This window comes from Lemur catta, chromosome 4 (assembly GCF_020740605.2).
Source record: "Lemur catta isolate mLemCat1 chromosome 4, mLemCat1.pri, whole genome shotgun sequence".
NCBI classification, from domain to species: Eukaryota; Metazoa; Chordata; class Mammalia; order Primates; family Lemuridae; genus Lemur; species Lemur catta.
The window spans coordinates 61,094,345-61,110,407 of NC_059131.1; the positions used below are offsets into that span (position 1 = coordinate 61,094,345).

Genomic DNA, 16,063 nt, shown 5'->3' on the forward strand with positions numbered 1-16,063 from the left:
AAGGCAAACATAATTCTGTTACTTGTAAAGCCAAAGATATCCTTATCACAATGTTTTTTGCAATAAGAAATAAAATAGAGGCTGACAAAAGAGAGGTATACATTACCTTCTTTATGTAGAGAAACAGTATGATGACACCAAAGGTAGAAAGCACACAAAAGAAAAAAATTTAAATAATTGGCTATATAAAAAATAAGAGTGAAGTTGTGTGTGTGTGTGCGCATGTGTGTATGAGAGAGAGAGAGAGAAAGAGAGAGAATGCCAACAATAAACAGATTAGAAAACAAAAGAAAATATTTCACATAAGCAAAATGTTTCATATATTTTAATAGCAGGTAATTTATTCAGCATTTACAGTGTGCCAAACGATGGGCTCAATACTTTATATGCATTGTTTTATTGAGTCTTCACAACAGCCCAGTGAAGTAGGTGTTTGGGTTATATTGTGTCCCCAAAAAATTCATATGTTGAAGTCCTAACCCCCAAAGTGTCAGAATATGACCTTATTTGGAAATAAGGTCATTGGAGATGTAATTAATCAAGAGGTTAAGATGGGGTCATATTGGAGTAGGGTGGTCCCCTAATCTGATATGACTGTGTCCTTATAAAAAGAAGGAATTTGGATACTGAGATAGAAAAACAGGGAGAACACCGTGTGAAGATTGGAGTTATGCTGCCACAAGCCAAGGAATGCAAAGATTGCTAGAAAACCATCAGAAGCTAGGATGGAGGAAGGAAACAGATTTTCTCTCACAGTCCATAAAAGGAACCAAACTGGCTGACATCTTGATTTCAGACTTCTAGCCCCTAGAACTGTGAGATAATACATTTCTACTGTTCAAGCCACTCAGTAGTACTTTATCAGGGCAGCCCTAGCAAACTAATACAGTAGAAATTATCATTACTTACATTTTGTAGATGAAGAAACATATGCTCAAAAAATAATTGTTTTTATGGTCATGCAAGTAGTATGTGTCATTGAGTATTAGAACTAGACCTTTCTAGGCCGAGTGCAGTGGCTCACGCCTGTAATCCTAGCACTCTGGGAGGCCAAGGCAGGCGGATTGTTTGAGCTCAGGAGTTCGAGATCAGCCTGAGCAAGAGCAAGACTCCGTCTCTACTAAAAATAGAAAGAAATTATATGGAAAGCTAAAAATATATATAGAAAAATTAGCCGGGCATGGTGGTGCATGCCTGTAGTCCCAGCTGCTCAGGAGGCTGAGGCAGGAGGATTGCTTGAGCCCAGGAGTTTGAGGTTGCTGTGTGCTAGGTTGATGCCACGGCACTCTAGTCCAGGCAACAGAGTGAGACTCTGTCTCAAAAAAAAAAAAAAAAAAACAGGAACTAGATCTTTCTAATGTTAAACCAGATGTTTTCTCCAATTTTAGAATAGGAAAAATACTATTCCAGGAAGAAAAAACAGATAGTGAAACAATGTGGAAACAAGAAAAGAAAAAGGAGAATAATTTCTTTTATAGGAAGAGATTAAGGTCCATTGTTGAGGAGGTAAATGGAGAGAAGAAAAGAACAATGCAACTACTTGAGATGACTCTTCAGTGCAATATTCAAAGTTGGATTACCCACTATTTCCTGTGTGGCTGGCAGTGATTTTCTTGACATAACTTCATGTTCTCAGGAAAAATTCCACAGTGATTTTCTCTGTGACATATTAACAAACTGATCTGGTTGATGTTAGTGGCCTTGCTCAGATCGTTCCTTGGTGAGAGACCTCTCATTTCCCCAGCTGGGAATTTCATTGTCCCACGGTGCAGACATCAAATGACGAGTGAGTCCAACTATTCATTCACAGTCCCTAGTCTTTGAACTCTTCATGGAAACTCTCCCCTCACTTTTTCCTGCTCTCATTATGATATTACTGATTTCTAGGCATAGACGTTACTCTGGCATTCACCTTCAGTACCTGGCTTCTTAGTCCTACCATTTAGTAAATCAAATAAAATATATTTCTAATTTATTATGCTGTCTTTTTACAGTCCATATACAAGACTGTACACTGTTTGGCTTAGAATTTTTTCAGCTTATCTCAAACATAAGTGTGTGTACATGTACACACATATGTACATGGTCATTTCAATGCAATTTATGGTAGTAGAATATATGCTCCAATATACTTCAAGTTATTCAGAAGATTATTTAGTTAAAGTAGACATCAAGTTACTGAAAGCAATATTTATTCACTCAATTCATCAAATATAGGCTAGGCCTAGTAGGCTTAGGGATATAATAAGAAAAAAATAAGATTCTGCCTGCACAGATTTTACAGGCTACTCAGGGAGCAGCCAAAAAATAAGCTAATAAATAAGATTATACTATGCAGAATATGAACAGAGTGATAAGGCACCAGTGACTGGTGGATGTCTCTTTAGTTGCAGGATCAGAAACTTGAAAGTTGCAACTGGCCCAATCATCAAAAAAATTGAAAAAAAAATGAATTTGTAATAATTTTCTATCTCTGCCTAACAAATTATCACAAACTTAGTGGCTTAAAAACCAAAACCTATTAATTAACATCAGTTCTGTTGGTCAGACAAGCCACAGGCTCAACTTCATTCTCTGCTTAAGTTTCACAAGTTCTTACTTCAGGTGCTGGCTGACTGGGTTTTTATCTGCAAAAGCTCCAGAAGAATCTGCTTCTAAGCTCATTCAGGTTGTTGCAGAATCCAGTTCCTTATGGCTGTAGATCTGAGGTCCCCAGTTCCTGGTCAGAACTCCCCCCAGCTATTCTCAGCTTCCAGAATTCCTCTCCATCTTTAATCTATCAATTGTGCATTGAATCCTACTCATTCATCAAACATCTTTGACTTCTCCTTCTGTCTTTCTTTTCTACCACTATTCAGAGAAAGTTCTCTGTTGTTGTTGTTGTTTTTACAAACTCATGTGATTAGATTAGGCACCCCTAGATAATCTCTTTGTTTTTTTAAAGATGTCAACCATCCCATAGAATATAACCCAATCATGGGAGTGCTATCTCACCAGTGTCATAGTCTGTGGATATCAAGGCCTGAAATCTTTAGAGGGATTCTTAGAATTGTGCCTACTACAGAATTCCAAACACAAATGGGCACACCTAAAAGCCTAGTTTGATTTGCAATTACCTTTGCTGATGAGAGGTTCAAAACACAAAGCCCAAGAGTGGGTGAAGGTTTCCATTTGTAAGATAGTATCTATTCTCCCAGCTCTGAGGATTTCTTTAAACTGAGAGTTATGCGATGTCACAAAATTTGGATCTGAACAGGCACCTTGCCTTGGGCTATAAACAAGGGTCAAATATTTCATGTGATTTCATTTTATTCCAACTTGATCAGCATAACAGAACTGCACTCCATTGGCACAACTACTGAGCTTTTCTCCAAGAAAAGTAAAAGAGAATTTGGCTCTGTAGCTATTATAGCAGAGCAAGGAATCACCCTCTCCTCAGCTACAAAAATAAAATAAAATAAGATAAAATAAAATAAAATATTTATTTATGAAACTACTGGTTGATATTACACAATGTGTAAAAATGAGGAAAACTTTGCTAGTTATAGAAGAGGAGATGCAGATCTCCTGGGTAACCAAAGCAGATGGCTTTTTGTACATAACATAAAAAGCCAAACTTTCAACACAATCTTCTTTTGGATATGTTGTCCAGTTGCCTACTTTCTTATCTGTAGAACAGAATGATACCTACTTCAGAGGACTCTAATACCTAACCCATAAAACCCATGGGCTAATATATGTGCATATGCCTTGCATCATGCCTGACCTATTGTTTTTACTTCAAATGCTAAGTCCTTTTCTCCCCCCCTTCTATGAACCTAAGGCCTTTTTAACTATAGCAAAATAGAAAGGAACTACTGTTCCTTGTCCCTCTTTGTAAATTATTATACACAACTGCATGATTCTAATGTCAAAATGTATTTGAAGGTATGGTTTGACATTTACAGGTTGTGTTATATTTGCTGTGCTGCGCTCTCCAATTAAAGCATTCCAGGTAGGAGTCTGTAATCGACTGCCTGGTTCTTTAAATACTTCCAATATTAAAAAAAGATATACTGTGGAGAAAACTCATCATGAAACCAGTTGTCTCAATACTGAGTGGCAGCTAGTGTGACAATTCATGCAGAGTAGGATAGAAAATGGGAAAAGTCAGTTTGTACATTGGTTTTCTGAGACTAATGCTCAGATACGGAGTAGGAAATGATTAAAATGTGGCCATAAGCAAGGAGACAGGCTGAATTGTATTCTACATGAAGTGTCATTGTGTATAGTTTCTACCTTGAATTCAAGTTGGAAGTGATTCTTCTCAAAAGCATGGAGAAAATGTAACTTTCCCAACACTGCAGTTCAGCAGAGAACCTTATTAACAGCTGGCCAGAGAAACTAAAATCTCAGAAACTCCAACTTCTTTCTCTTCCTCAGAATGTCACAAAAAGGAACATCATTCCAGAATGTTGCTTTTAACAGATATTAATCATATTTATCATGAAACAGATGCAATGTGAATTGAAAGCTAATATTAATATAAAACATTAAAATATGTGAATTTTATTTCTCTGTGTAAAGATACATTTTCATCAAATTTTTTGCTCATTGTAAAACTCTCTCACTTTTCTCTCAAATGAGGACAGCCCACATTATAGTCTATATAACTTGGAACTGTCTGACAAGAGAATGGAGACAGGAAGAATAAAATTTTGTGATTTATGGATCTATTAGTGTGATATTACAAAGTAAAATTGCAAGTATTCCTAGATTTCCCTAACTAGGATAACCCTAACTATCTCTGGATTCTAAAGAAGTCACTAGTGAAATAGCTTTTGTTTCATGGCCTGTAACACATCTTTGCACATAAGAAAATGCTGTTAAATCTATTATAAAAAAAGACTTAGTCCCAGATATTTTTGAAAGCTGCAATGTAAGGAAGGTCAGAAATGATAAGGCAAAAGGAAAAATTAATAAAGTGAAGAGACACCACACAGAGTGAAAGAAAATATTTGCAAGCCATATGTCCGAAAAAGGGTTAATACCCAAAATATATAAGAAACTCAAACAATTCAATAGCAAGAAAACAAATAACCCAGTTAAAAAATGGGCAAAGGACTTAAATAGACTTTTCTCAAATTGAGAAACACAAATAAAGGCAACAAATTCATGAGAAAAATGCTCAACATCTCTAAGCACCAGGGAAAGGCAAACTAAAATCACAATGAGATATCAGCTCACACACTTGTTAGAATGATTATTATCAAAAAGATGAATAACAAATGTTGGTGAGCATGTAGCAAAGAAGGAAGCCTTGTATGCTTTTGGTGGGAATTTAAATTAATACAGTCATTATGGAAAACAGTATGGAGCTTCCTCAAAAAGCTAAAAACAGAACTGCCATATGATCCAGCAATCCCACTTTTAGGTTTATATCTAAAGGAATTGAAATCAATATGCCAAAGATGTATCTGCACTCCAATACTCACTGCAGCATTATTCACAATAGCCAAGATATGAAATGTCACATATGTACACAATGGAATACTATTCAGCTACAAAAATGAGGGAAATTATGTCATTTGTGAAGACATGGATGAACCTACAGGATAATGTGCTAAGTGAAATAAGCCAGGCACAGAAGATCAAATATTGCATGTTCTCACTTATATGTGGAACTTAAAAGAATTCAATTTATGGAAGCTGAGAGTAGAGTATTAGTTACCAGGAGCTTTTGGGAGGAGGAGGGAATAAAGAGCTGTTGGTCAAAGGGTACAAAGTTTCAGCTGGACACAAGAAATACATTTTTGAGATCTATCGCATAGCAGGATGGCCATAGACAATAATAATTCAAAAATAGCTCAGAGTGCAAATTCCAAAAGTCTAACCACAAAAATGATAAGTTATATGATGGATATGCCAACTAGCTTGATTTAATCATCCCATCTCGTGTGTGTGTGTGTGTATGTGTGTGTGTGTGTGTGTACTTATCAAAACATCATATCGTACCCCATAAACATATACAATTATGATTTGTAAACTAAAAATAATGTTAATAATATAAAAAATGATGAGAACACTATCAAAAAAACAAACTAGAAGCAATTCCAGGTATGATTCATTCTCTGACATTAGTCATAATATCCCTAACACCCAGAAGCAAATCAGTACAAAAAAGCACAAAACAAGAATAGCCAGAGAAACATACGAGTCTAAGCAGAAATGAAAGAATTGAAATCCTGATCTCACTACAGCAAAGCCAATTCTTCAGTTATATTTGGCTTTGGGTTCTGAGTGAAGAACAATTGAAATTTACAAAATTTAAAATACAGCCAAAGTCCCTATAAGTACCTATTGATTCCTCCTTGATAAGTCAGCACCCCCATCCCCAAACACATACCTTCCCTCTCACAAATCTCCTCCACTTTTACCTGGTGAGTTGTCACTTTAGGGGTTTTGACTGCTTGATTTTTCTCCATAGCATTATTTGTTCTGTCTCTGTGACTGTTTATCTCACCCAGCATGAGAGCTGGGGTTTTTAATCCAAGTCTGCAGCACTAAGCACCTAGCAAAGGGTAGGCCTTTAATAATTATCATATGAATTAATCTTAAAAAGGCAGAAGTGTAATCATTTTAAATTAATTATTCTTTCTCCTTTTTCTCCCCATAAAGATATACAGTAAACAACAGCCCCAGAAATTGTTCTAGATATAAAGCTAGCCCATATGGACCCTCAATTAACCATTGATAGAAACAAGACTGTGGTTTTCTCAACAAGCAAACTACCCAGCAGTCACTCATTTCATGATGCTACATTAGCTAGCACCATTGCTCCAGGTCAATCTCTGTCCCACGGACCTATTCCAATTGACTTTAAATCAAAATTACAAAATTACATACTTTTTTTCTTAAAACCTGTACTACAGTCCTGTTGTGTTATGTTTGGGTTGTCTTTCATAATAACATTATCCTTGCCTTAATTTTTAATTAAAAAATATAAAAATGATCACATGTAACTTTTATATTTATAAATTTCTGGTTGTAAAACAATCCTCCATGGAAACATTATGGAGTTTGTATGTGCATATGTGTGTAACCGAGAGATAAAAAGAATGAATTTTTTTTTTCTTTTCAGAGCTATTAAGTCTATCATTCTTTTATTCTGGTTCTCTGTTGCATTTTATAATGTATCAGCCTAGCTGACTAAGGGTGATTTATATGTCCCACACAATGTATGCCCTCCAGTTGATTATTGTGAAGAGGGCTCAGTATACAGGATTTCATGTGCAGATACAAATGCGTTCAGTGTTTTGCTATTCAGTTTTTTAGGTTATGGAAACTAGAAAACCCCAGATTAAACTTGAAATGAAGGTAGAGAATTTGGACAGCATTGAACATCATTTACTCACAGCTTCTCAACTACTCTAGCTCTGAAATCTGAAGTATAATGCATGGAACAATAATTTAGTATCATTTGATAGTTGGCTTACTTAAAAGACTAGATTTACTTGGTGTTTGTTTTTCCTGAGAGAGAAAATCTTGTATGTGGCACCTAAAGCTGGGCAGTTTCATGCCGTACTTATTCAGAGATGTTTATGCTCCCTGTCATAGTTGGTTGCATTTAGCTCAAACTCACATCATTAATTCAATGACCTGAGACCAGATTAGCTATACTGGTTTCATCAAGTATCCATGGAATGAACTATTGCAATATAATACAAAAATTACTGCTTAGGTTCCCTTTTCTCAGAACTAGTGCATGGGCTGAGCAGACAGCACTTCATTATTTACCCTCTAGTTCAGGAAAGCCCTCAGTAATTTTTGAATGTGAAAGTATACAGTCAAGGATAGAGTAAAGGTGACTATCAGGCACTTGTGAATGACAGAAGAGAGAGAAATAGGAGCCATCATGAAGGAGCATTCTGTGAAAAAGTCTTCCTAACTTATTTACTTGCATAGAGAACTATAATCATGGCCCCATAGTTAGTTGAAGGTCCATTTGATCTTTTTATCTAGAATATTATGGAGGCTGTTGTTTACTTCATAATACTATCAAGAATAAAAAAGAGAAAAGGATTAATTCAGAGGCTTAAGCCCACACTTTGTTGTGATTCATTCATGCAATAAATATCTATTGAGGGCCTACTATTTGCTCAGGTGGAGACACATGTTTCTAGTAATCACATAGAATGGGAAATGACTTTATGGCCTACAGCAGTGACCCACCAAACAGCTGTGGCTCCTACGTCTGGGGTTTGGGATAATCTTTTCTGAAAAAAACTGGCTTACCATGAATTTTTCTGGATGCAAAATAGGTATATTAACAAAAAGAGTACTTGAAGCATCCCTTTTTATGATGACTCACCCTGGGAGGAGAGATATGGTCATGTCCCCAATATCTCAAAGGAACACATTATTATTTGCACAAACTGGTGCATCTTTCCTTATTCTATGCTAGTATTGTACAGCTGAGGGTCTCTTTCTAGGTTCTGGGGTGAAAGAACACCACAGTATGCACATAGTGAATCTCTGAAATATAGTGTACAATCCAGCATTAAGTTTTTTCTAATAGCAATTAATAATGATAAAATCTAGACCTGCTTTTGAACTACCCTTAAGTAATAGAAGAAAATTCTTGTAATTATCCCTTCCATTGCTGAGTTATTAGAAAAGGAAAGCAATCCACTACTACTACTGCACCAAATTAGATAAAATTGATCAAGATTGCTTGTGCAACAGTTATATCAGAGTTGCATCGCTAATCACAAAGAAATTCAGATAAAACAGAGCCAGTAAAATAGGCACTAAAGGTTTAGAAAGCCCTAGAAAAGTAGCTTTAAAATTGACAAATGGCTAGCAGCCCCCACAATCTTCTTCTCCCAGCATCTCACAAAAGCACCATCAAAAACACACAAGAAAATACAAAATATCACCAACAGATGAAATTACACCAAGAGATGTCAAGGCAGAATTTTGGAGTGATTAGAGAAAATAAATAAGACAGGTAGAACTGGAATGTGAAAAATCTGTGCAGTCTTCAATCTAGCTCTGGCTGAATCCTATAAAACATGAATCTCTTTGCTTGAAGCTGTGACTCAGGGGTGGGGGCAAGGACAATATACATAATCTAAACTTTTGTACCCCCATAATATGCTGAAATAATTTAAAAAAAGCAAAAAAAAAACTTAAAAAAATGATTATAGCACTTTTTGTTTGCAGCAGACTAATAAAAAGATTGTTGAATTTAAGAAAAAAAAGGTAGGCCTTTTATTCAGGCCTGAATTCACTAGGGATCTTTCTTAGATTCTTCATTATTATATGCATGTCTATTAATGGTAAATACTTTCTTATTTGAACTAATTTGAGTGAATCTCTGTACCTTATAACCCAGATACTAATAAAATATAATCTTTCTCTCTTTTTCTATCTTTAATAGTTCTCCTTTAATGGCATAAAAAAAATTCTGGTTTCTTAACTTTAAATATGTTATTTGTACCCTATTACACATGACATTCACAACAGCAAAGCTGCAGGAATGGTTCTAAAGGCCTGTCCTACTGACTCACCCAGGAGTTCTGCAATTGTATAAATCCTGCAGTTAGAAGTTGTGTGGGAGAATAGAATACACTAGAACGCCCTATCCCCATCTTTTTCACTTGTCAGACAGCTTTTCATTCTTCAAGACTCACCTCTGGTATTGTATTTTCTGGGAAGATTGCTTTGACAGCCTCCCTCCCACCCCAACAAATGTGTGACACGCTGAATCAGCTGCCCTGAGTTTGCACCGTGAGAACAGCAATGGCAATAACAAGATCAATAGCTAACAATTCTGAGTGCTTAACATGTGCCAAGCAATGTACTAAGTGCTTTACACACATTGCCTCACTCAATCTTTACCAAAAGCTCAAGAAGTGACATTATTTTACAGACGAGAAAACTCAGGTTTCAAGCACTGTGCTCAGCACTTTCCCTTTATTGCCTCATTTTATCATCATTTTATCATTGTGAGCCCTACTCTAAAGATAAGAAAATTAATGCCCAGAGCAGTTAATTGTCTAATCCCTTGCTTTTATCTCCGTTATATCTATGACAACATTCATTCAAATGGAAATTACCTGTTTATGTGTCCATCTCCCCTGTGACACAGGGTTCAAGGGTAAGAACTGTACCTTATTCATTTTTTAATTCCAAATTGTGCTCAATAAATATCCATTTGTCAATGCCTTCTCTTCCCTGATGTGAGTCCTAAGATTCTTAAATTTTAAATGTGTTTGAATAAACAAATAAACATAACTACACTTTCTCTGAAAAAAGCCCTAACATTTTTATTTTGATACCACATTGCTGTCTCCCGTGGAAATGATTCCCAAGGGACCACTTTTGTGGTGGACCCAGCCAAAGCTGTAGCTGCTGGCTGCTGATGCACCTGTCAGGCTTTTGGGAAGGAACTGTGCTCAGCTGGAGCCCAAAAGCATCAATCCTTGTTGCTCTCAAGCCCACTAAAAACTCTAAAACCATGGCCAGTAATGCTGGCTGTTCCCAACAATCTATGCACAACTTTGTACTACTGCAGTCAAAGTCTTAACACTGGGAAAACAGCAAAAGGCTTGTGCTACTGGACATTTTAAACCTACCTCAGCAGGGCTATGGAAAGCTCACTCTGAGCACTGGAACTCCTCATGTCCATGCAACCTTTGTCTCAAGACTTCTCCTGCAAGGAAGCAGAGAGAAAAGGAAATGCAAAGACAAACCTCATCAATGTTCTCAGATTAATTCTTTGATAACAAGAAGAGCAGGGCCACTCTTTCCCTGCAAGGCAACAGGACGTGACATTGCCCAATGGCCCCCAAAAGGGAATCAGAAACATATCAGCACCGTCTCAAATTGTTTCATTTTATTCCTGGTCATCTTATCATAGTCATATATTAATAACATTAGAGGAGGTAAATGTAAAATGAACATATATTACCTAAAAGCATATAATGAAAGTTAATATGAAGAACATGCAGACAGACTACGAACTACATAGTTGTAATGAAGAAAAGCCCTTTTCCTGCAAAGCACAAATGTGGCTGATAAACCACAGAGGCCCTCCTTTGAGGCAGAGTGATTCAATTTTGCCACTGATGCCAGGTAGCATTAATCCTACTGCTTCCATGGCAGAAAACACGTCATCAAACTGTCGGAACGTCACTGAATTTTCCCCAAGCGCTTTTCCTCTCATCTGGATTGAACATCTAAATCTCTGCTCTACATGATAAATAAAAATGAGTAGATGAAAAATGGCTTTAAATCTCTTTCCAGCAACACTGAGCATTATAATCTTATGAATGAAGCTAGGCCTCTTGTGCTCTTAGGGTCTGTAGGCACTGATTTATAAATTAAATGGTAATGCATTGATCTTTGCCCATTACTTTTTTGATAAATCTCTTCTGGTGAGTTATCTGCACCTTTCCAGGTGTGGAGTTTGGCTGTTTCCATAGTACAGCAGTCAACATCCTTGTATAATGGATTATTATAGACCTTTCTGTCCTTAGAATAAATAATTCTAAAATCCCTTCACACATATGTCTCATTTCTAGGCCACCAGATAATTTAATTGGAATCAGAAAACTAAGGTGTTAAATAGATTTGATACATTTACTCAATATATTTGATAGGTTTTGGATTTAAAGAATTCATATGCCTTCATAAAACTACAGGTATGTTTTATCTTTTCAGCCACATCATTTCATTTCTGAAGTCAATTGTATAGGGACTTGTTAAATAGATTTAAAAGTAAAGGCACTACTATTTCACAATTATGCAAATAGAAAATTCAAAGGGATAGATGTTCAGATTGAGGTTGAATATGTTCCTCGAGGAGATATATTTACACTTTATGGCATCACTAGAAAATTCTTCTGGGATTGAACCTTTTCTTCTTCCTTCTGTGGTTTTGGGAAGTTAAGGGATTTCTTTTTTGTTAGTTATTTTTTTCTTTATCATTATTATTATTATTTGGCTTTGCATTAAGATATTCTATCTGACATGTGACATGAACACAAAATGACAGATGTTCTTGTTGACTTCCAGCAAATAGGATGGGGGAAATATGTCAGTTCTTGGAAAAGTCCATAATAATGAGTTTTTTTTTCTTAATTTTGAGGCAATCTTTTTTTTTTTCCTAATATATGCTTTTTTTAAAACTTTTGCCCAGTTTCCTTATCACTTGCTGTAGATGGTTTATTTTGCATTCATGCAGACTAGGTTGCATGTCTGTTTCATTCAGCAAATAGAAAGTTATTGATAAATTAAAAAAATAATAAGGTTTGAAAGAAGAGCCATAGTGGTATATATTGCTCCCAGTTGTTGCTGTTCCTGTTGTTTCTGCTGTTGTTGTATTTATTTTTAATTCAAAGATGCTACTAGAGTCGGCCTTACTCCCAGGCCCAGCCTGGTTCCTTCGGTTGTAAATCATTTTAGGCAGATAAATAAGGGAGACATCATGTTTATGTCAGCATACAACACAGATACTCAGTAACACCTCCAGGAAAAGGTTGCACCTTGAATATTTACATTTTCCCCTCTGCTCCTTTCCTTCTCTTCATTTCTCATCTTCCAGAAACAACTGAAGTTACTTAATGAAATGAAAAGTGAAGAAAAACTATGTAGGGATGAAAAAAATTTTAAAAAGAAAAAAACAATCACAAAATTTAAAATAAAATGTAAACATTCCTGTTAAAAATTAGATCCACTGCAGGGTGACATAAAATTATAACAAAAAATACCAAGAACCTTGGAATTTTTGTCTTGCCTTGATGGATGTACATTTACACAATACTGTCTCACATCAAAGTGAGAAATCCTGTGATGTGATGTGGAGTGTTTACCAGCATGAGGGAAAAGGGAAAAGGGGCTGGGAAAGAGTCACTTAGTCATAATTTATTAATAATTACATAATTTATTAGCGGTAGACACTAGAGTTTAGAGCAAAAATTCTACTTAATAATACAATATGTTCCTTTCTTCCTGTGTATTTGTCTCCATTATGGAACTTACCAGGGAAATGACAGCCATAGTCTCAGCTAAGAACAGGATGTTGGCAACCACTGCTTAAGGCTGTTGTGCTCTTGGGCACACAGAGCCTTTTCTCTTCCAGGCATGGGAAAAGATATATGGACTGATTCTATCCATTCCATTTATTCAGTCCATGATGACTTGTTGGGGCCCAGTCTGTATCAGAGACTGACTTAGGCACTGGTGACACACAGAGAACCCAAAGCAGACATTATCTCTGCCCTAGTGTGCTGCTCTGCACCTACTGTCCACTCTGTGGACAGTTCTAATTGCTTCTCATTAACTATACCAACACTATCATTATTCCTCACCCTTAGACAAGGTGCCAAGTTTGAAATAAGAGATAAGGAAGAGATTCAATGCATTTCTTCAGCACCCGCTAGAGACCAACACTTCCAAAGGACAATGGAGAAACAAGAAAAAGAGCAAAGATGAAAATCAAGATGTGGCCAAGAGCCAAGTATAGCATTAATGGCAAGTGCAAACATGCTAAACTCCTTTTCTAAATGTACAAATTTATCAAAAATATGGAATTAAACCATATGGCATCTACTGAATATATTAACAAGTAAGATATAAATATGGGAGGAGAAACATTAAATGAAAGCTAATATTAATTTCAAATGAAATTGAGTTCAAACAGAATGCACATTTGAGAAAGAGAGGATCACTAATATATAAACAAAAGAAATAGCACAAAAAATAAAATCATGCATGGAACTGTATATTTTTTAAATAAATGAAAGAAAAAAGATAGAAATGTCAATAGGAACTGACAAGAATATTATCTTAATAGGTACTTTCAGCCTTCATTTCTGTCATTTTTAGATCATTTTCTTAGTCATTCAACAAATATCTCTTGAAAACACACTGCATACAGGTGCTGTGCTAGGGTTTACAGATGTAGTGACTAGCAAGACAGACATGGCCCTTGCTCCATGGGACTTGCAGCCTAGTGGTTAAGACATATGCTAACCAATAAATTAATAAAAAGTAAAAAAAAATGGGTTAATAGGCTGGGCGCGGTGGCTCACGCCTGTAATCCTAGCCCTCTGGGAGGCTGAGGCAGGTGGATCGCTCGAGGTCAGGAGTTCAAGACCAGCCTGAGAGAGACCCTGTCTCTACTAAAAATAGAAATAAATTATCTGGACAACTAAAAATCTATATAGAAAAAATTAGCCAGGCATGGTGGCGCATGCCTGTAGTCCCAGCTGCTCGGGAGGCTGAGGTAGTAGGATTGCTTAAGCCCCGGAGTTTGAGGTTGCTGTGAGCTAGGCTGACAGGCTAGGCTAGAAGATAGGACCAAGGAATACTCTCAGAATTCTGTGAAACAGGAAAAAGGCATGGGATACATGAAAGGAAAGTTAAGATACATTGAGGATTGCTTTAGAAGTTCCAACAGAGACAAATAGAGAATGAAAGACAAGGAAACAGAAAGAAATTATGAAAGAAAATTTCTCTGAGTTCAAGAACACATATGTCCTATGGAATCAGCCAATTAGTGTCAGAAAAAATATATATATATTATCTAAAAACATCATAACAAGGGTAATGGAAAAATGCCAAAACAAATTCATAAACTACAAAAGCAGACTAGAATCAGACTTCTCAATCCCAACACGGGTTGTAAGAAAATATTGAATGAAGTACTGAAATATCTTTAATAATGTACATGAAAGAAATTTTGAAGCTAGAATTATTCTCTACCCACTTAAGCAATTGTTCAAATTGTTTAAGTAATAAGTCTAAAGACATGTCCAGGCCTGCAGTCACTCAAACATTCTACCACCGGATATCCTTTGCTGGACTAACACTGGAGCTGTTCACAAGAAAGCCCATAGTTACCAATTCCAGTAAAACCCCTGGGCTCTGTAGCAAAATGCAGGCAAGAGGACCTTGTCTCCAACAGGGCTAGCGAAGGAAGAGTTTTAAGACTCAGAAAAAGCAGACATTCCTTCTGGTTGGTGTGATCACGATGGGTGGTATTTACTGAATTGTGGGATTATGATAATATTTTATATCGCTGTCAGAGTTAGAATTTGTGTTCACTTGCTAGTAACAGATATCTCCAAAAATTGTGGCTATCCAAATTAGTCTGTCTCTCTCTCTCTCCTTCCCTCCTCACCTCTCCTCCCTTTTTACTTCTCTTTAGCCTTCCCCTCCCACAGCATCTTCTCTTACTTCTCTTACACAAAAGAAATCTGGAAATCATTCTAGCTTCTCAATGTATTACGCTTAGGTTGTAACTCCTATCCTCCTTCAGCTATCAAATGCCTGCCAAATGTCCAAGACAAAGAGGTACACAGGAGCTAAATCAATCCCTTATACAGAGTTTTCCCAAAGCCCTCAAAGTATCTTTTGTTCCCCTCCCACCACCATTGACCAAAGCTGTGTCATTTACAACATCAAAGGAGCCTGAAAAGTGCACATACATGTTTGAGCTGAAACCCAAATAAAATTGGGATTCTGTCCATGAAGAACATAAAAGGATGGATATGGGGGACCCCAAGAGTAAAATTGTTTTGGGTGCTGATGATTTTCACAGTAAAAAAAAAAAAAAAAAAAAAAACCAAGGAACCCAGATTTCTATGATCTTCTGGCCTGGAATACATTTCACTCCACCTGGGCTGTCGAGACCACTGAATTTAGGGAAGGCCTGTGTGAGATATGAAAAAGAAAATGAGGTGCTCCATCTATCCACTTAGATTCATAACTCATTTGTATTCTTTGCCCTGCTTGTTTGATGCCTAAGGGTAAATAAAACAAAGGTAAAACAACCCTGAACTATCCCAGTCATCATTCTCATTCAGCCTTTAAGCTGAAAATCCATTTTTAACTTATTTCTTCCTCTCTAAAAGAATCACCTAAAGATGAACTCCAATTTAATGAAAAATAAGGGTACTGGATACAAGAAGCTTTGGTACCAAAAAACATTGTAAAATTTAGACTTATGTCTAAATACATCTTTATTATTTAAAATCTAATGTTGAACTGCCCTCCCCACCTGGAATTAAAACAT

At 36.4% G+C, this 16,063-nt stretch overlaps 1 long non-coding RNA gene across 1 annotated transcript in view; it reads right to left on the reverse strand.

The window, feature by feature from the left end:
• LOC123637105 overlaps window positions 1-10,669 on the reverse strand; it is a 152,285-nt gene extending 141,616 nt beyond the window's left edge. Inside the window, exon 1 of the long non-coding RNA XR_006734747.1 lies at window positions 10,620-10,669. This is a non-coding gene — a long non-coding RNA (uncharacterized LOC123637105). The remainder of the gene's footprint in view (window positions 1-10,619) is intronic.
• Between the last annotated feature and the right edge of the window lie 5,394 nt (window positions 10,670-16,063).